General features: G+C 35.5%; 1 long non-coding RNA gene across 1 annotated transcript; it reads left to right on the top strand.

Annotated features, from left to right (window-relative positions):
• The first annotated feature begins 225 nt into the window (after window positions 1-225).
• Window positions 226-20,594, top strand: LOC130046842 (uncharacterized). The gene is made up of 4 exons (XR_008795871.1): window positions 226-872; window positions 7,769-7,839; window positions 17,158-17,302; window positions 20,216-20,594. It is a non-coding gene; the product is annotated as an uncharacterized LOC130046842 (long non-coding RNA).

Here is a 20,594-nt window from a genome sequence, read left to right on the forward strand (position 1 = left end):
TCACAGAGTTCGGGCCCAAAACGGGCTTAGCCCCTGTGAATATAACTACATGTCGAAGTATCTTAAATTTCTTTTGTCACTTTATCAAACTAGTAGGATTGGTTAAGAAATTTTGAGATATAGTTACCTACACACTAAAATTTATAGAGGAGAGTGGAAAACAGCCACATTGCTGACCTGTGTTTCTAAAAGTAGTTTGATACATGAGATGATTTTACGATTCTCTCTCAAATAAAGAAATCAGTCATTTATTGGCTAAGACGATGTTGATGTGAGAGGAGCTGGATGATGAACAAATTCTAAAGGTATTTAAAGTTTGTGAACATTTTAAAAGTTGAACAGTACAGTAGTCATACGAAAATCATGTTAGTTTATCTAAATTTACAGTACAAGGGAGGCATGTGTAACTTTGGAGATATTTTATACGAAAAGGCAGATAGACAAAATTTCAGGGAGAAAACATTTTCTTGCAGTTTAATTGCTCAATAACAAAATGTACGAAGAAGAAGAAAAAAATGAAAGGGCAAGTAATATCTGAGAGTATATTCAGTGCGAAAAGGTCATTCAATGGTCTTTAATATATACAGAGTACTATAGAGATATCAAAATTCTTATTGAAAATAAAAATGAACCATGAAAATTTTAGCGTAATTTGCGCAGAAAGTTAATGACTCAATTTCCTCATATATTCTTAAGCAATCGTGATGTGTTTTAGGACTCCTTGTTTTACACGATTCTGATTCAGTTGAATGTTCAAACAAACGTTTGAATATAAGATATTCTTATAACTTAACACAAGCTTGTAAATGACCATGATGTTGTTTACTTTCGGCGGGACGAACCGATTCATGTCCATTCAAATTAGTATTGTTGTGAGTAGATCTACTTTGACAAGACATATTTCACTTTTCTATGAGAAGATCATGTGATTGGTTTTTTGATAACATTTTACGACAAATATTTGTAGATATCTAACACGACTTCTCTCAACAGATAAGAACCAAGAGTTTCTGACAAAGGAGTTGGGCGCATAGACCCTACATTTAAAAATTAACTGATTTCAATAATCTTTTCATTCATTTTCTTCCGTTTTTAGTTGGATTATAATGTTTAAATACGTTAAATACAATCTTCGAAAATCTGGAAATGTCTTGAGCCCGGTGTACCAGGGAACATGAACACTGTCGTTAGGCCTAGTGAACGATTACCTGATTACGCCGGCTCAGATTTTAAAATAAAAAATAAAATTCCTCATGAAATTATCTAATTCCTAAACAATGTCTCATGATACCCTCACAGAAAGACTGGTGAGACATGTTATAATTCAATATATACCCAAAACATGATTGTTATTGTTAAACAGCAGTCATGAGCATATATATATATATATATATATATATATATATATGTAAAGAGTGACAACTCTTGCTCCTTTGCTGTAGTATAGATCTAATGATGTTGATACTGGTCAGCATTGATTTGTACTGTTTCTTCCTATTTGTGTCCAACCCTAACTTTGTACATACATAGATAATTAGATATCATATTCTTAGGCTACTTTTAAAACAATGAACAAAAAACACAATTAAAATTTCAAGAATGAGTTTAAAGAGAGGTGCAATGCCTAATTGTTATAAGGCACTCACACCACTTTTCTGTATATTGACTGGGATTGTTGAAATATGGTAAAATTAGCAACATTTTAAGGAAAATGGGGGGAAATCAACATGCTTTTAAAAAGAATCATGACATTTTGGTTTCCTGGTTTTGTGTGTGTGCTAAAATTAACTTTCATATTTCCTTTCTGCAATATATGGAAACATAGGTTACTACATGTAGCTCTAGTTCTATATTCAATCTTCTTTTTTTTCTTTTTCTTTTTTTTATACACATAAGGCTTTATTTTGTTGATGAAGAGCTTTTGATATTGATTGTTTGGTGGAATTTCTGGACTCCATGAATATCCTGGGCTTCTTCGTGCACTACTAATTTGACATCCTTTAATATATTCCTCGTGTGAACAGTGTCTTCATCTTGTAGTACAATACTCACTGCTTGTTACAAATGGACTTCCACTGTCATTTTCAGAATGTCCAAATTGAAATTCTGTATACTTAAGTAGATAGTTTTAGGGGGATTTTTGTTTTTTGATTTTGCTCTGCTTTACCATGGAAAGGTTACCTTTAGCTGCTTTTTGGGAAATTGGAACATGTCAGAGACATTCAGATCCACCCCTTTTATAAACCTTTGATTTATAGTGCAGTTTTTTTGTTTGCATGGTTGAGGTCTTGTATCATTGTATTCTTGCATCACTATATCATAAATTTGATATTAAAAAATTTCTAACATATTTTCCCACGATACTTACAGTGTCCTTTCAAAACTCCATACAAACTGAAAATTCACATATTCAAATAACTTCCAATGTTGACGTAGCCAAGTTAGGTTGTCATTCAATTTGAATCCCATTGATTATTGTATTCATGATTCCAATACCAGATCTTCATTTATCTTAAACACATTTGATATAGAATGGAAGAGGTATAATTCCTCAAGACATAGAGTAAGCTCAGTCTTAAAAAAAAAAAACTTTTGGGGCACTGGCCATTTTGGCCTTTGTAAGTGAACTGTAGGTTTCTTGATATATATATATTTATTAGAAGCAATTAAATTTACTTTCTTATTCAAATTAACTTGTATATTTTTGTTTATATTGTGTCTGATAATTTTTTTTTGCTTACTACACTTTATTAAGAATAACACTTCAAAGAAAAATCATAACAAAGACTAATAAAAGATATCTTTCTTGATAATGTTTATGTAAGTGACTAAGTGTAATAACATAGCAGTGTTCGAAATTAACCATAGACCGATAGACTGAGTCTATGTCAAATGGCACTGGTCTATGCCAATTGCCAATTTTCTAAGTTTAAATCAATTGACAGGGGTCGAAATTAACTTTTTCTACCACCGGCTAATTTTAGCCTGTGGGTAAAAAATCCACAGGCTAAAATGAAAACCTACAAGCTAAAATAAAAATATTGAAGCTCTTTTTTCATAGATTGTTTTAAATCAATGATTTTCCCCATCATTTTTTTAGTCTAGTGGGTCAACAGGCATCGTTTGGACAAGACACCGAGTTACGTAAATCATATGGTGCAATGTTTAGGTCTCTTGACCATCGCACATCTAACAGTCTAATCAACAACCTGTTTACCAATGTCTTCCAATTTCATGTCACATCAGGGGTGTCACGAGTGATTTCTCAAAGCGGATCCCGGACTCATGGTTTATAAGCAGCACGATCATGAACTTTTTTGATAGCCGTCTACGCGCCGAGCAGTGCACTCGTGTCATCACTACAACTCGACGCAACATCAATATGAAAATAAATTAATGTAGCTCTATACAATGTAGGTCATTCTGATAAAAATGACTACCGGAACACTTGGTAAAACATAGACTCCGATTTTTTATGAATAACAAAAACCTCATACTTGGAATTCAATTTAATCACCCCTATAAGTGAACAGGACTCGTGGCACATGTCTATATTTTTCATAATAATGCGATGTCCGACCACTAAAGCATTCGTTTGACTCCGAGTTTCTTAAAAAAATCATAAAAGAAAAATCCGGATAGAAACGGTTGTTGAAATCGGTCGTTCATATAAGCGTTTGTACGATTCTGAATGCAAGTTTAAGAAAATCGAATAATGCATCACCGTATCAAACGGATACGATACGATCATGGTTTGTAAATCACCACTCACTAAGATTTTCGAGTGTCCACAATTTTTACTCACTATTTTTCAAATGTACTTGCATTTTGCGAGTATTTCTCGCTAATTTCGAGCCCTGATTGAGTTATCTCTAAAGTCAACATCTGATAAACGTTACGAGGAAAGGAGGACGTTGTTATGGAAATGAAAAGAAAATATGCTTTTTAAGTACATTAGAAGTGAATAACAATGTTTTAATTTTGTGTTATTTTTTTCAATGTTGCAGTCTATGCCAATTTGATGAGGTCTATGTCATCTTGTTTTGGCATAGACCCGTAGTCTATACCAAGTTTTAAACCAATTTTGAACACTGACATAGTAAATGTAAAAAAACAAACAAAAGAATTGTAAAGTAACAAACAAATAATTCAGACTTCCTGTTAGAGTCTAGACTAAGTCTAGTAACTAGATTTGTCATATATTCAGTGCAGTATGCTTACTTTTGTTTTTGTAAGATTTCCTGCATAGTTTGCAATAAGCGATGGTCATGTCAAGAATCACAAATGTTTTGATGGTGGGCCACCTCTTCGGTTTTTTTTTTACCCAAAATATTTCCAAACTATGGACTTGTTCAATATTGTTCATAACTCTCCTTCACAGGTCCACAAATTACAATTTTTGCTTTAAAATTGTTAAGTGAACCTAATTGAAAGTCAGAATGTGTCCAATTATATCATAATGCACTGATTTGGGTTTTTTCCTACTTCATTGTATGAAAAGTTTTTTTTCCCCAATTTTAAGCAAATGTCACTATTTTTCCTAATAAGAAAGGCCCAGGCCCTTGAAATCAAGACCTTAAAAAAAGGTGTCCCATCCAAGATATATACATGTACATTTTTTAATGATAGTGAAGATATTTTGTGGCTCATTTGAAAATTGCAGTCTGAGAATTTAACTTTTTAAATGGCATAGACAATAGGTCTATGTCTTTTTCATGCGGAATAGACCTATGGCATTTGGCATAGACCTGGCCAAAATTTGACGACAAAAATAACACATATATATCGAGAGAAAAATAGTTATTAACAAACACAAACTTTGATTTTTTATTCAACTTCATACTCCATTTCCAATTCTACTTTTAATATATTGATATTGTCCTCGTTTTCTTTTTTCTTTTGCTCATCATAATCACAATCACTGTCCAGAAAATACTTTAACTGCAGAATCATATACGCGCCGTTTGTTTTTACCTTCACCTCAAAATTATTTCTGCTAAGTCGAACGTATATTATTTTGTTTTAACATTCTTGCAATACTTGAATATTTGAGAAATAAAGAAAAAATAGGCTAACTCTTGTTATAATGTTGAGGAAAATTTTAGTTTAAAAATCGATCCCGATAAAATTCATCAATGCTGATATAAAAAAAAAACCATCGACATTTAAAGACATACGAATCGTATGCTGAACAATTTGTCTAGACCACTAGTCATAATCTTCAAACCGTATACTCTAAAATTAACGGAGGGAAATCCAGGTCACAAAACTAGATTTTGACGATTGTAAGGGGAAATATTTATTTTAAGTGCATCATCACATATGTATCATAATTATTCCTTTGTTTCTTAGAATTTGGCATGGACAATTCGGGATATCTGATTTGCACATGGCATGGCCCGACCTCATTTGGCATAGCCACGGTCTATCGGTCTACCGTTAAATTCTCAGACTGAAATTGGCTGGGTTTTTTTCTTTGAGGAGATCTAGATCTATATATCATTCTCATTATTACTGTAAATCTGTCGTTTATTACTGTAAATCTCTCATTGTTTATTACTGTAAATTTCTTGTTGTTTATTACAGTAAATCCCTGTTGTTTACTACTGTAAATCTCTCTCATTGTTTATTACTGTAAATCTCTGTTGTTGTTTATTGATGTAAATCTCTGTTGTTGTTTATTACTGTAAATCTCTGTTGTTGTTTATTACGGTAAATCTCTGTCATTGTTTATTACTGTAAATCTCTGTTGTTGTTTATTACTGTAAATTTCTGTCGTTGTTTATTACTGTAAATCTCTGTCTTTGTTTATTACTGTAAATCTCTGTTGTTGTTTATTACTGTAAATCTCTGTCGTTGTTTATTACTGTAAATCTCTGTCATGGTTTATTACTGTAAATTTCTGTCGTTGTTTATTACGGTAAATCTCTGTTGTTGTTTATTACTGTAAATCACTGTCTTTGTTTATTACTGTAAATCTCTGTTGTTGTTTATTACTGTAAATCACTGTCTTTGTTTATTTATGTGTCTCCCCTTTCCAGAAGGAGGACATTTGTTTTAGTGTGAATTCTTCAGTTTCCCATACAAAGTGTGTCTAGGTCATAACTTTTTTGTCTTTTGACATCTAGGCCTTTGATATTTGTTATGTGGGAATACCATGATAAGACAGTGTGTTACTTGACATTTTTTATGACCTTTGACTTTGACCTTTTTAAAGATGATTCAAATGTTTTTTAAAAAGCTATTGAAAATAGAAGGGGAGACATCAATTTTGGTGTACTAAAACAATTCTTCCTAGTTAATCCGTGTCATTGGTTATTAGTTCAGTCCTTTGCCAGATTGGCACATTAGGTGATCTGCTGGTTTTGTTGCTGTACCATTTTTAATGACCTTGACCTTTTATGTAAAGGTCAGATAATACAATTTTTTGGTATTTTTTTCTTTGTCCAGACCATAACTTTTTTGTCTTTTGACATAGACCTTTGATATTTGGTATGTTGGTATACCATGATAAGACAGTGTGTCGTACCATTTTTGATTACCTTTGACCTTGTTAAAGAAGATCCAAATGGGTTTTTTTTTAAAAAAACTATTGAAAATGGAAGGGGGACATCAGTTTTGATGTGCTAAAACAATTCTTCCTAGTTAATCCCTGTCATAGGTTATTGGCTCAGTCCTTTGCCAGATTGCCTTATTTGGTTTCTTGCTGACAACACATCAGCTGTCACTGGATATTGTGTTTTATATAATGAATTGAATGAGGATTTGTGTGATTGTGGATCTGCTATCTTTTGCTTGACTTTAAACTAAACCTGTAGTTCCACAATGAGGTTAACTACATGCTTTTGAAAATGTGTACATTTATTTTCCAAGTATTGATTCACTAGTAGTCCATTGTGATCAGTATAATATACATGTATTACGAGTTTGTCATCAAGGAAGCACACCTGTGATATGTGTGAAAACTGCCTGAACAGAAATGAACAGCTGATTGGAGATAAGAATCTGCCAGTGCATGTTTATTACAATTGATTCGATAAAAATGCCAGGAAGAATTGTGTCCAATATAACGATCCTTATTTCATGAGAAATCAATAGAAAGAATAATAACAATTCTAAATACTTTTTTATAAAGTTCTAGATGTTGAAAAATACGATGGATAACCATGACAGACAACTATATGATCGAAATGGCAAACTTTGGATACTTTATTCAAACACATTTCATGCCATGCATACGAGTCTTTAAAAAGTTGACCTTAAAAACACACACATTCTTTTAAGTAGTAGAGATTAATTTTCACTTCAAAACTAACCAATCCATTTAAAAAACAATGTCTCTTTTCCATGTATTAATATGGAATATATTCAAGAGTAGTCTCCCTTAGCAAAGTAACGTTAAAACACATTTTAATCTTTGAAAAATGTTATGTTTGGATAAAAAACTTTTAAAGTGGACATTCTATTATTAGGTGTTTGTTTTTTCTTTTCTTTAAATAAGATTTTCTTTATAGTACTTTTTTATGATTTGTTTTATTAAGTAGAGCACATTTTGCTGCATCAAACTACATTACTGTGTTAATTAGTGCTGTTTTGATTGAGAAATACAACTGAGCTATGTAGACAACTACCACACAGGCCTAAAATATAATCTAAACCCTCACACTTAAAAAACTCCCCATAGGATTATGTACAGAATTATTTCTTTACTTGTCAGCATTTTAAGCCGGCTCTAATCAGTTTAAATAAATATAAATTTCATTTGCAGTGTTGAGCCTTTGTGTATGGACATTTGAAAGTGGACCAAAGATATTCTGAGTTCATCTATTGTCTGCTGTGGTAAGTAGAATTTTTTGTTCCTTTTGGTAGAAGCTAAGGTCAGTAATTAGTAGGTTTTTTTTAACCGTAAGTGTACAGTGGATGTAAAAGATTCAGAACTATTTGCAAGTTGATTTTACCTGCAGTCTTAGCCGTATTATAATATTGTATAGTGTACAGCTGTTATGAATGATCAGGAACAGTTAGTATTTGTTTACTGCATTAAATTTATGCGTTGGTAAATCAAGTAGCAATTTTCAGTTATCAGACACTTAAAGTGTGTTGTGCAGTCATCGGCTGGTTCAATCGACCAATGATGACATTTTATCAAATTTAAGGTGGATCGTATCTTTCGAACAGCTAACATTGGGTTAAAATTGATTTTCGTAAAATGAATTTCAATCCACTTTTTAGATGATAGCAAAACTTACCCATGTAAATTGTGCCAATATTTCATACACAACTGCATCACGTAAATGTTTGGAATAAAGCTTTCGAAAGCTTCACATCATACGTTCCCCTTACAGTTGAACACCCCGCCCCCACCCCATATGAAAGGCAAAATAGTGACAAATTAATTGACTGATTAGACATAGTGATGGCATTTTAGTATACTTGCACTGAATTTTCAAAAGAAATGGTTGCAAATTACTAATTAGTACCTCCTAGACTTTATAAATGAATTAAATTTTTGATAATAGTGACATTAAACTCTGTGCTGATGACACCCTCTGGTTGATGATTAAAGAAACGTCACTTTAATGTGACATATTTTGATTGATTGCTATTCACACAAATGTATATAGAGTGCTCCCTCAATATATTGCCAACTGTAACTAATACCAATTCAGGCAACAATGCAGGGGTGGCAATATAACAGGGGTGTTAACATGGGGAGAAATCTGTTCTCTAGGATTATTAAGCGGGGGTGGCATTATGTTATAACCAGGGAGGGGAGATATCTTAAGGGAACACTGCACATGTATACTGCAAATGTGAACAATTAATGATCATCAGGAGATACGGAGTTACATCCTCTTGTGCTCGTCAAGCAGTCTGCAATATTTTTCATATATAGATCGAGTTCAGTGTCATTTTTCAACCCCGACCCTCTTTACTCATGGTGTTTTTATGCCCCCGAGATCAAAGATCAGGGGGCATATTGTTTTTGTCCTGTCATTCTGTCTGAAACTTTAACCTTGCTAATAACTTTTGAACAGTAAGTGATAGAGCTTTGATATTTCACATGAGTATTCCTTGTGACAAGACCTTTCCGTGGGTACCAACATTTTTGACCCTGTGACCTTGACCTTGGAGTTTGACCTACTTTTTGAAAACTTTAATCTTGCTAATAACTTTTGAACAGTAAGAGATAGAGCTTTGATATTTCACATGAGTATTCCTTGTTACAAGATCTTTCCGTTGGTATTGAACCTTTTGACCTTGACATTTGACCTACTTTAATTTTTTTTTTAGATTGGTCATAACTTTTAAATGGTAAATATTAGAGCTTTCATATTGTACATGAGCATTTCTTTTGACAAGATCTTTCTACTGGTATCAAGATATTTGCCCTTGTGACCTTGGCCATCTTCGGATTTGGCCATTATCGGGGGCATTTGTGTTTCACAAACACATCTTGTTTGATATATTAAACTATGCATTGAGATTTTTAATAACATTAAGTAATAAATAATTTGATGTCAAAAAGGAGATATATAGGAAATGAATTTCATTTTTGAAAATCAGGTAGTTCTATATTCATACACATTGTTTACAACTGCAGCTCATTCATGAGGAAATGGCTATCATTACAATTTGTAAATCAAAAGCAAAAACATTGGAAATGTAAAAATTCAACATTAAATAGGATTCTTTTTCATATGTATCGAGTTTACTTATCTGATTGAAACTTGTTTTGCGCAAGCAATTTCAATCCTATCCATCGATGAAACAGCTGATGACTGAATTCTGCAAATTACAGATTGATCCATCTACCAGCATATTAAGCTGGACCACAATGTAGAAGTCTTCCATTGGCTAAATTTTTGAATGCATGACAGGGGTGTGCAATTAGAAAAATATGCTAGGAGTGGCAGCAACAAAGTTAGTAACCCAATAATGTCAGTTACAAGCCCAAAAGCCTAAAACTGGAGTTGATACATGCAAGTTAAATTGAAATATAAATATGCAAACAATGGTCAGTTTCATATGTTCTATTGTTATAACAATGCTTTGATAGCTTCTGGCCAAATGGTGAATGTTAGGCCGTTCTTGGCACACTGATTTTGACTACAGATAACTTCGTTTACCTGATCAGGATATAGGGCTCACGGCGGGTGTGACCGGTTGACAGGGGATGCTTACTCATCCTAGACACCTGATCCCACCTGGTATGTCCAGGGGTCTGTGTTTGCCCAACTATCTATTTTGTATTGCTTAAAGGAGTTATGAGATTGATCACTGTTCGTTATCTTAACTTTTCATTAAGTTTAATTATAATTACATGACATTTTGTACTTATTAATGTAGACTTGCTCAAGTCTCTATGTTTAATAATCATTGCTCTCTTTGATACTTCTATGTTTGGTGACATTAAGTATGGTAGAGGGCAGATATTTAGACTTCTGAAACACAGAATAATTTGAACGAAATGATAAAGTAATAAAAACAACATAGAGACTTGAACAAGTCTATTATTAATGAAATGTGAACAACTTTCAAGTTCAAAAAAGTTATGAATTTTCCTTGGACCTTTGGATTTTGCAATATCTTGATACTTTTTAACAGTATTTGCACTTGCAATGCATGATACTTTCCCCTTCATCAGATACAACTTACAGTCATGTGGTGTTGTCCCCTATCTGTAAAGCTAACATTTTCTCTTTGTAATTGTTAACTGAAAAGAAAAAAGTAAAGATAATCACACACAAACACACATTAAAACAGATTGAAGATCTTGACTTGGCAGATGAAAAACACAAATAATTGTAATATTTTTACTCGTGCAGTACTGTATGCTGAGAAATTTTCACCTCTTCCCCCCTCCTCCCTTTTCCCCCACTTATTTTGTCTTCACTCTAAACCTCAAAAGAGGGATATTAAAATGGGACAAAATTGTTTGTCAGTGCAACTGGATGAAGGTATTAACCAAGACAAATTTCTCTGTATGCAGTATACCTTAACAATGGTAAATCTGGGAATCATGTGATGTTTTCGGAAGTGTCATGGTTTATGCTTATCATTGAAATTGTGGCTAACTATTTGAAGGTTTAGAGTACTGATTTCATTATTCAGGTTAATTACTAATGAACTAGGTAGGATCCTAGTCAAGGGCAATGGTGTCTTCTAGTGATGTTTCAATCATCGATTATAATCGAAAATCAGTTGATTGTTGGCAAATTCTAAGCGCTTGTTGTCGGTTCCTTTTTATTTCCGTGCAGTATCACAGGTAGTGTCCACACTAGTGGGCCCCCTTCCAGGTATCTGGCTGGCTGCACGCATGGCAGATCTCACCTCAGATCTCCATTCTTTCCGGTCTTGAAGGTCGGCAGTAGAGAGCTTCCATTCTCTACGATCTTTCTCCGTCAGCTCTCTCCAAGATAGCATTGGCCGACCAACTCTACGTCTCCCAGGAACTTGTATATTTAGAGCACACTTGACTGCACTGCTGGATCTGACAACGTGGCCATACCAGCGGAGTCTCCTTTCCCTTAAGATGAGGTCGTCGATGCCAAGCCGCCCCAGCAATTCAGTTGAACTTACAGTGGCCATATCTTCAGGCTTGATGTTACAGATCTGTCTTATCATGGCCCTGTCATTGCGTAGTAGGCAATGAAGATTTGGCTTGGTCAGTGCCCAGGTCTCACTGGCATGGAGCATAGCGCTCCATACACAGGTGTTATACACTCGACCACGGTGGTGTGATGTCAGGACTGGTAGCAGCTCCCTGAACTTCTTCCAAGCAGTCTTCACACGCGTAGTGGCTGCAAGGTCACAGCCACCAGCTGTGGAAAGCATGTAGCAGAAGGAACCTACAACCTCCAACTTGTCCAGACCAACTTGGATATCACTCTGCGGCCTGCCGTCAAGAGGGCAAGCAGTTCCTCTGCATCTTGGAATATCTGAAGTCAGGGTCCACAGACAGGCGCACGAGCCCACTGCATTTCTTGTGCACCCAGTGCTTGCAGCTATTGCAGAAAATACTATTGCTGCCTACACCTGTACGACAGACAGCACATGGTAAGCTGCCCGAGTCCTGAAGTAGGTCAAGACCCGTACCGCAGATCATGATCTTGGTTTTGCCAGCATTCACTCTCAGTCCTTTCCTCTCCATAGCTTCTTTCCAAGTCAGAAGCCTCTTGACACATTCATCCAACGAGTCAGTAATGATAACCAGGTCATCTGCATACAGATCCTCCCAGGGAACACCGGTGCAAAATTCGCGTGAAAGAGCCTCGAGTACGATGATGAAAAGCTGAGGGCTGAGTACTGACCCCTGATGGACTCCGACCCTCACAGCAAACTCCTCACTGTAGCCATCACCAGCGCGGACACAGCTACGGGCATTTGCATACATCCCCTGCACCAGACGCACAATCCACTCTTCCACACCAAGTTTTCGCAGTGCCCACCAGATCACCTTCCGAGGGACACAGTCAAATGCCTTTTTGAGGTCCACGAACGCCATATAGAGCCGTTTGTTTACTGCGAGATATTTTTCCTGCAGCTGCCGAACAACAAATATTGCGTCAGTTGTACCTCTGCCAGGGACGAAGCCAAACTGGGAGTCATCGATTGTCACCAACTGCCTAATAAGGCTGTTCACAATCCTCTCCATGACTTTCATGACTTGTTCTGTCAGTTTGAGTCCCCGGTAGTTGCCCCTGTCCAGAGCATCACCCTTGCCCTTGTAGAGGCAGACAATGAAACTCTGCTCCCAGTCAGTGGGGACCTTTCCATCACAGACAATTGAGGATGCGAGGTCACGGATCATGAATACACCTGTGTCACCTGCGGCTCTGATCATCTCCACTACTATTCCCGATGGTCCTGCCACTTTACCCAACTTCATCTTGGAGATAGCCTTTTTCACCATATCAATTGAGATTGGGACAGGTGGCCCTTCCACTGGTTATTCATCGGTTAGGTGTTCAGGATCCCATTCAAATTCCACATTTACGAGCCTTTCATAGTGCTCTAGCCAAGCTTTCTCCTTTGCTTCTTGGTTCAATGACATCTCACCTGCATCATTCTTTACTGGTTTGTCGCCCACAACATCAACATTCTTCCTTCGCATCTGGTGTACAAGGCGGTACACCTCTGAAGACCTGGTATCTACGTTTTTGTATATCTCCTTTTCTGCCTCATAGCGAGCATGATGAAACGCTCGTCTAGATGTACGCTTGGCCGCATCATACTCTGCTCTTGTGCCATTTCCAGACTTCCAGGCCTTGTAAGCTAACCTTTTTGCTGTGATGGTCTGTTCCACAAGGTTTGTCCACCACCAAGTTTCTCGTCGCCATCGGTGGGATCGTGTTATGCCACACACCTTCTCAGTTGTCTTCAGTAAACCTGTTTTGATGTTAGTCCAGATTTCCTCGATAGTGGCTTCGGCTCCCATTGCTGAGGCCGATACATGCGATTCAAATGCTTCTGGAAGTATCTGCAAGTTGCATGATCCTTTAGTTTCCAGACTTTCAGGCGAGGTGTGAACTTGTGCTTGGCTTTGATTATGAAAATTTTATTCCAATTAATCGGTTTTTAGATTTTGTTTTCTCAACGGCTGTTGACCTGCCGTGACCTATTTATTAACCTAATTTACCGTAATGGCGGCACACATGAAAGCAAAAGTATCCATACCCGGGGAATAACGCATGTTTGCATGGTCAAATAGACGTACTTTGATTCAGGCATATAAACGAAGTGACCATCCATCAAAGAGATTCTTGGTGCGAGCAAAGAAATGTGTGAATTATGTAGATTAAACTGCTTTCGAAGGTTACTGTTACTCGATCTGCGCGTGTGTAACGTGTTTTCGATCTGATTGTTTTTTTAATAAAATATTCTTTCCTTTTTTTTTCTTTCCTGAATTTTAATTATATGCATGCCGGATTACCGTAAATTAATGACATGGAACTTTGATATACAGGGATATTAATAATTTATAACCGAAGCAAACGATATCCATGTTTGGCACGTAAACCCTTCTAAAACTCCTATTGACTTATATATATGTAATTAAAGGATACTAAGATAGTAGAAGAATAACAGATACACACAGAAAATATTCATTTACACTCTCTCAGCAATAGAAACAACAAATACAAATGTAAAAAATATCTATTTACACTTTTTCAGTAGATAAATGACTTTATTATAGAATTTCTCTGTCCGATTATAATCGATAATTAGGTAGTTACAGTAAACCAATCATCGATTATGAAATTCTCGCCGATTCCCATCACTAGTGTCTTCATATATTCTTATTATTCATCCTGAACACAATGGATGTTTTATGGCTTTGACCACCCCTGCCTCAGGACACCAGATTGAACATTGTTTGATTCTGGGGTGGGTTTTAAGAACTGACTGAGTGTAGTTTGAGTACATTCATTACAAAAGCTCAATAAGGACAACTCTGTAACTCTGGACCTAGATGGACAAAAGTTAGTTAAGTTTAACTGATAATTAACGTTAATTAGTAATCACTTAAAGTCTTTATGAATTTAAGTGTTAATGACAAGTTAACTGCCAGATAAAGTTAACTAACCTTTGTGCAGCTGCATGGGTCCAGACAAATACAGTTGGTTTTCAGAATTAAACAAAAATATGAAAATCAGATATCATATTACAAGTACCAGATGTTTTACTGCATTATTTAAAACACAATTTTAAGCTTAGTCTTATTTTTGTGAATGGATTTATGAAGGCATTAATAAAAGGTTCTAACTAGGATTGTAAGTTTTAAGGTGAGAATTTGGATTTGGATTGGCATAAGCCACAGTAAAACTCTTTTGATTCAGCAGTGTAGAGTTAAGAAATATTTTCACGGGGTATTTACACAGAGCTGCGTATTTACACAGAGCTGCGCTATTTTAAGTGATGTCATAATGAAAATGTGGCAGATGACATCCACACACTGATTGGCTAATCATATAGTGCACAAGAAACTGTCTGACTTCAAGTAGAAATAAAGCTACGAGTAATTAGGCTGAACGATTGTATATCTAGCCAGAGAAAGCAGTGGTACTTAGAAAGGCAGAGTGATGTATGTATACTGAACGATTGTAGAGCCAGAGAAAGCAGTGGTACTGAGGAAGGCAGGGTGATGTATGGGGAGATAGCTCTTCTCACTTTACAGTGTGCAATATATGAGATGGATGCCCAGATCTGTCTCACAGATGTGATATGTATACAGGGATAATTAACTGCAGTAATGGGTCCTGCTGATTCTTGATAGAACTATTCTAGGTTAATTGGGGGAAAGGATGATCTCTGACCCCCACAATCCCATTGTAATGAGAAACTGATCAGATGATGTCTCTATCATTGAAGTACATTTACATAGAAAAGTGGGGTGGGGTGGGGGGGGGGTGCTTTAATCATATTACCCGATCTACTTCTATTTAAAGTAGGGGTCTAGTAGCGTGACATCATGTCCGGATCGAACTCCGGTATTGGTTCACATACTATTATTATCAAACGTATTTTTACATTTACCTGGATGTTTTTTAATTTAGTAAAATGAATACAATAACACTAAATCACTTTTATTTGAGTAGACTATGGCTCCAATCTTCTTTCCATTTTTTGTCATCTAATTCACACATAAAACCAGAGGTACATATTTGTTTAATTGATATACAGGGGTATTGCATGTTAAAATTATCTGTAAATAAAAAAAAAAAATTCATGATATGCAATAATGCACTTGTGGAATTAAATAAAACAATTCTGCACTTGTTATATATTTGTTATCTTCTATTATATGAAAATCATCTTCAAAATGGCTATTTTGGCCAAAAAATGTAAATATAAATTGAGATGCTGTGAAAATATTATGCTGAGAAAGGGGAGATTTTTTAGATGTATATTAACAAGCATTCATATATGAACATAATATGTGAGTTTGAATAAAAAATCACAAGTCAAATTTTTAAAATATTCATATTAGTGGCGGTGCAGAGCCGTATTTTTGACTGCAGAGGGCCTGTATTGAGTTCAATTTTGTACCACCATTATTAAAAAACATGAAACTATGTTAAAATTTCACTTTTAATTATTTAGTTAGACATATTTATTTCATATTTGAGGGAAAAAATTGCAGCATCATACCTCAAACAAAATTTTATGGACATATTCTAGGACTTCTTCAATGAATTCTGATATTGCCGTTTGACAAATGGGGGTTACGTAATAAAAATACCATAATTTACTCATTATACTGACAACCTCCCATTTTTTTTTGTTTTTAACATACTCTCAAATGAACAATCTAAGTATTTAAACTCAAATTTTTGAGAAATCACAAGTAGGTCCAGGACTAAGGACCTACCTTAAGCAGTTTTTTTCCCTTGTTTTGTTTATCTTTGTGGCAGTCAGAGAGGTTCAATCACTGGTGGTCAGATAGTTCAGTTGTAGAATGCCAGATTAGAGATGCAGGGCCCTGGTTTGAATCTTGTCCATTGTATTTTCTCCCTTTGTGTTACATATATATTAATTTGTGTACTGCTAATGAGTGCAGTGGGCTATTTTAAATAAGTGACCTTCACAAGTTTATGATATATTTATTTTTCAAAAGTGTGAGTGCGTGACTATGGATGGTGTAAATATCACATTGTAACAATAAAATCCATTATTTATAGATGCTGAATATTAATTATATATATCCTTTAACACTAAAAACACACTGGACGACTATGTCCTATCTCCAGATTCAATCAGATCTGTACTTAATTACCCCACCTTATTATTGTCTTATCACATCTTTGTTCTGGCAATGCTGTGTGGACACATTAAACACATTCAAAGTAAATATATTGAATTTTAATCAAATATTGTTACTGTAAAGTGTGATGAACAGAAAGAAAAGTTTGTCGTAGACTTGATGACCTTGTGGGGGAAAAGAAAAGACAATTAGGGTAAATTTTACTACAATGAGCATTAGCCCAACAACCTGTGTAAATTGAATGAATTATGTAAGGAGTAATTTAATTCTAGTTTGGCAATATACTTTGATCTTTCATGTGATATGAGATATCGGCCAACCAGTATGTGCTCTCTTTCACCTTGATAAACATTGTTTTTGAATTATAAATGTGTATTGATTTTTTGCAGGAAACAGGTGCTTGCTTACCTTGATCTGAGTCAGTAGAGTGCTTAACAGGAGCAGTAATCGCGGAGAAAAACCTGTGTATCTAGCAAGGTTAGTTTGTTCTGCAGGGAGTGTACACTACTATACTTCAAACATGATTTTCGAAGGGTTTGTATTTTTTTTATTTCATTTTCTGTTAATTTTGACTTCACAATCTGAATATTTTATCACATTGTTGAGAATTTTAATGAATGGGAGGCAGGGTACTTTTGGTCAGTAAAAACATGAAGTGTTTCAGGAGGACATTTATTAATAGATTTTTGTTAGTGTGTATGTGTGTTTGTGTGTGTGTGTGTGTGTGTGTGTGTGTGTGTGTGTGTGTGTGTGTGTGTGTGTGTGTGTGTGTGTGTGTGCAGATTCAGTTTGAGTAAATGTTGTCTGTAAAATTCCACACATAGGTATATGTCTTCTGTATAAAGAAGAAAGGATGGTTCATTGTCCACTCTCAATATTCTATAACCTGTGTATGTTTGTTCTGCTCTGAAGTCTTGATTAAGTTCCTCAGAGGAGGGACCCTGACCCCAAACAATGTGGCACTGAACCAATGCTGACAGAACGCTCTTCAGAGCTGGTAGCCCTTTCATCATTTTATCTCCTGCAAGATTCATCAACTTAGCAAATATTTCAGGAGAAAGTGTACTTCATTATTCTGGCAGTAACTCAGGTTCTTTATGATTTAATAGCTTCATCCATCCTATAGCTGCTGTTTTGTGGCATCTGATAATATGGAGAGGGTTTGAACAAGAAGTCTGTAATTCTATAAGTCTCATAATCCCTAAAATTATCATATGTCGTGACCCTAATGGTATTGATTTGATTTCATGGCTCTGCATAGTACTTAATAGTAAGGCTAAATGTCGGTCATCTGCTCCCAGATGGTAAAAATAAATCTCAATGGAACTTGTTACAGTAATGAAAAATTGATAAAGTTCCATGGCAGAGGGGCTCTTAGAATGATGGGACTATGCAAGATTTAGCAATAAACAAAAGAATTGTGCTTTCATGAACCACTGCACAAAGTCTTCAAAGAGCCTCAGAGTGGTTAGAGATGTATACACTGATGAATGAATACCAGAGGTTATCAGCGTGAATGGTATTGATTACAGATCATGTTATGCAGCTCTTTAATCAGGAAATATTGAGCTTCTCATTATATAAAACATGTAGCATATTCATAACAGCTCTTGCTAATTAGCTCACCCGGACACAAGGTGTCTGTTCTTATCTGCTTTTTAAAAAAATCTTCTCCAAAAACTGCTTCCAGGAAATATTCTCCTTCAGATATACCACTGGTCTGATATAATTTCATGTCCCATCTTTGAAGACAGTATAGTGATATCTCCAGATAATATATGATTTTTTGATATATTTGGTATTTTGATGCCCAGAGATCAATGATTGGGGGACACTGGGAGTTGGTTTTGAAAGAGATGTTTCTTTGTTTCATGTCCCATCGGAGAATCTTTTGGAAGTCACCAACTACAGAAAAATTGCCACAAATTTCAACTTATGGGTGACACTCAAGGCTGTAACAGTAAATGTTCTTTATTGTGCCATTATCTGCTGGACAAGGACTTGATTTTAAGGTCTCATCTGGAAAACCAGTGGCTTTCACTTCTAATGCTGGGCTCTTAGCAAAAGGAATAGTCACTACCAATATTAAATGTCTTACGATTGATGTAACTTCCAGGGATCGAACTCAAGACCTCCTGGTTGCAAAGCAAGTGATCTAACTCTAGGTTACCACAACTGGTTTGTTGGGATGTTTAATGTACCAGCTATCAAACTTCATGCAAGATACAAGTACATCTAAAATGATTACCCTCTGCACCCTAATTACCCACTGTACCACTGTCAGAGTAGGGAGATTTGGGAATTATTGCCTATCCACCAAATTTGTTTAGGGCATTATTTTGTAATGAAGATGCTTTAGAAATTCACACTTATCACAAAGTAGCTTATGACTAGGTAGTGTGTCATAGTTTCAGACCCAAGGTCATTTGACCAAGTTCAAAGTCACTAATGCAAAATGTGTTAATTTTTTGTCCATACCATGGCTTCAGGGATAGACCTTATTGGTAACTTTCAATTCCACTTGTCCTTGGGGCAGATGAACCCAAACTTTGACTTGTCTGAATTCAAGTATTGGTTGTCCAAAATTTACCACATATCACCAAGGTTTTTGGTCAGGTTATTTGTTGTGACCCTGAAATATGTAACATCATTTTCAACTGATCATGATCACAGATATTAAAATTGTGCCTGTTCTGTTGCTGTTTAATGCAGTGATGTGTGTGTGTGAGTTTTGTATTGAAAAACAAAGCCCAGCAAACGACATCATTTGTGCGACTTTCTAATATTGTGATACCTTACACACAAAAACATATGAAGATTAGCTATTCAGGATTGGGGCCTCTAGATCTCTGAGTAGGATATCACTTATCAATCTTGACAAATTATGAGCATACCTAGAAACAATGTGCATTAGTGATAAAACGCAATGTTACCATAGAAATTTACACAAATGCAAATGCCAATAAACTCCTCTCAAATTTAATATGACTGGAAACACAGTGTAATAATTGATTAGATAAATCATCCATTGTGATTTTTAAATTGTTCTCTGGGAAGAATATGACCCCTGTGATAAATTATTGGGGATGCCATTAACTAATTAAACAGCTCCAATTATGTATCCATCTCTCCCCAACATGACATCATGAATGTATGATAGACACAAGCTTTTACTGTGTAGTGTACAATGAATTTATGATGTTGAACAACTTGCATGTCAGCGTGTTAAAAAGATTTTTTCTGTATGAAAGGACAGTAATAGAACTTCAACACTACTTAATGGTTAGTGGGAGCTTATGAGTCATACTAATGCATGGCAATAATTACTGCATTTAAAATCTGGTGGATTTGATGCAGCATCTGCTGGGAGCTGTAACATTCATATTGTCTGTAACCTTTGACCCTTGTTTTTCTGTTTTGATGATAAGACCTGTTTGTTTTTTGTAGGTGTGGTGTCAGGTTAGGAGTCCCCGCCCTCAGTGTAACCAAAGTGTGTACCAGGTCAGTTCTAAAGACAGAGAGAAAGACAGAGAGAGAGAAAAAAGGGAAAGAGACAGAGAGAGCCTTTTTTAATACTCATTTATCAGAGATGTAACAACACATGCACAAAAATGCAGTTATGTACACTTGAATTTTTTCTTAAGATGTTTCTTTCTCACATTATCACCACTGTGAGATCAACTTTACCCATGCGAGACAGCCATGTGAGATTTTTCTGTCTCCCACTGCTGTGACATCATTGATTGTAACATCATATATTTTTTATGATTTACTTTACACGGTGAAGATTTATGTTACACGGTGAAGTAAAATATTTTCTATTGTT

The sequence above is a fragment of the Ostrea edulis genome, chromosome 6 (genome assembly GCF_947568905.1).
Source record: "Ostrea edulis chromosome 6, xbOstEdul1.1, whole genome shotgun sequence".
Lineage (NCBI taxonomy): Eukaryota > Metazoa > Mollusca > Bivalvia > Ostreida > Ostreidae > Ostrea > Ostrea edulis.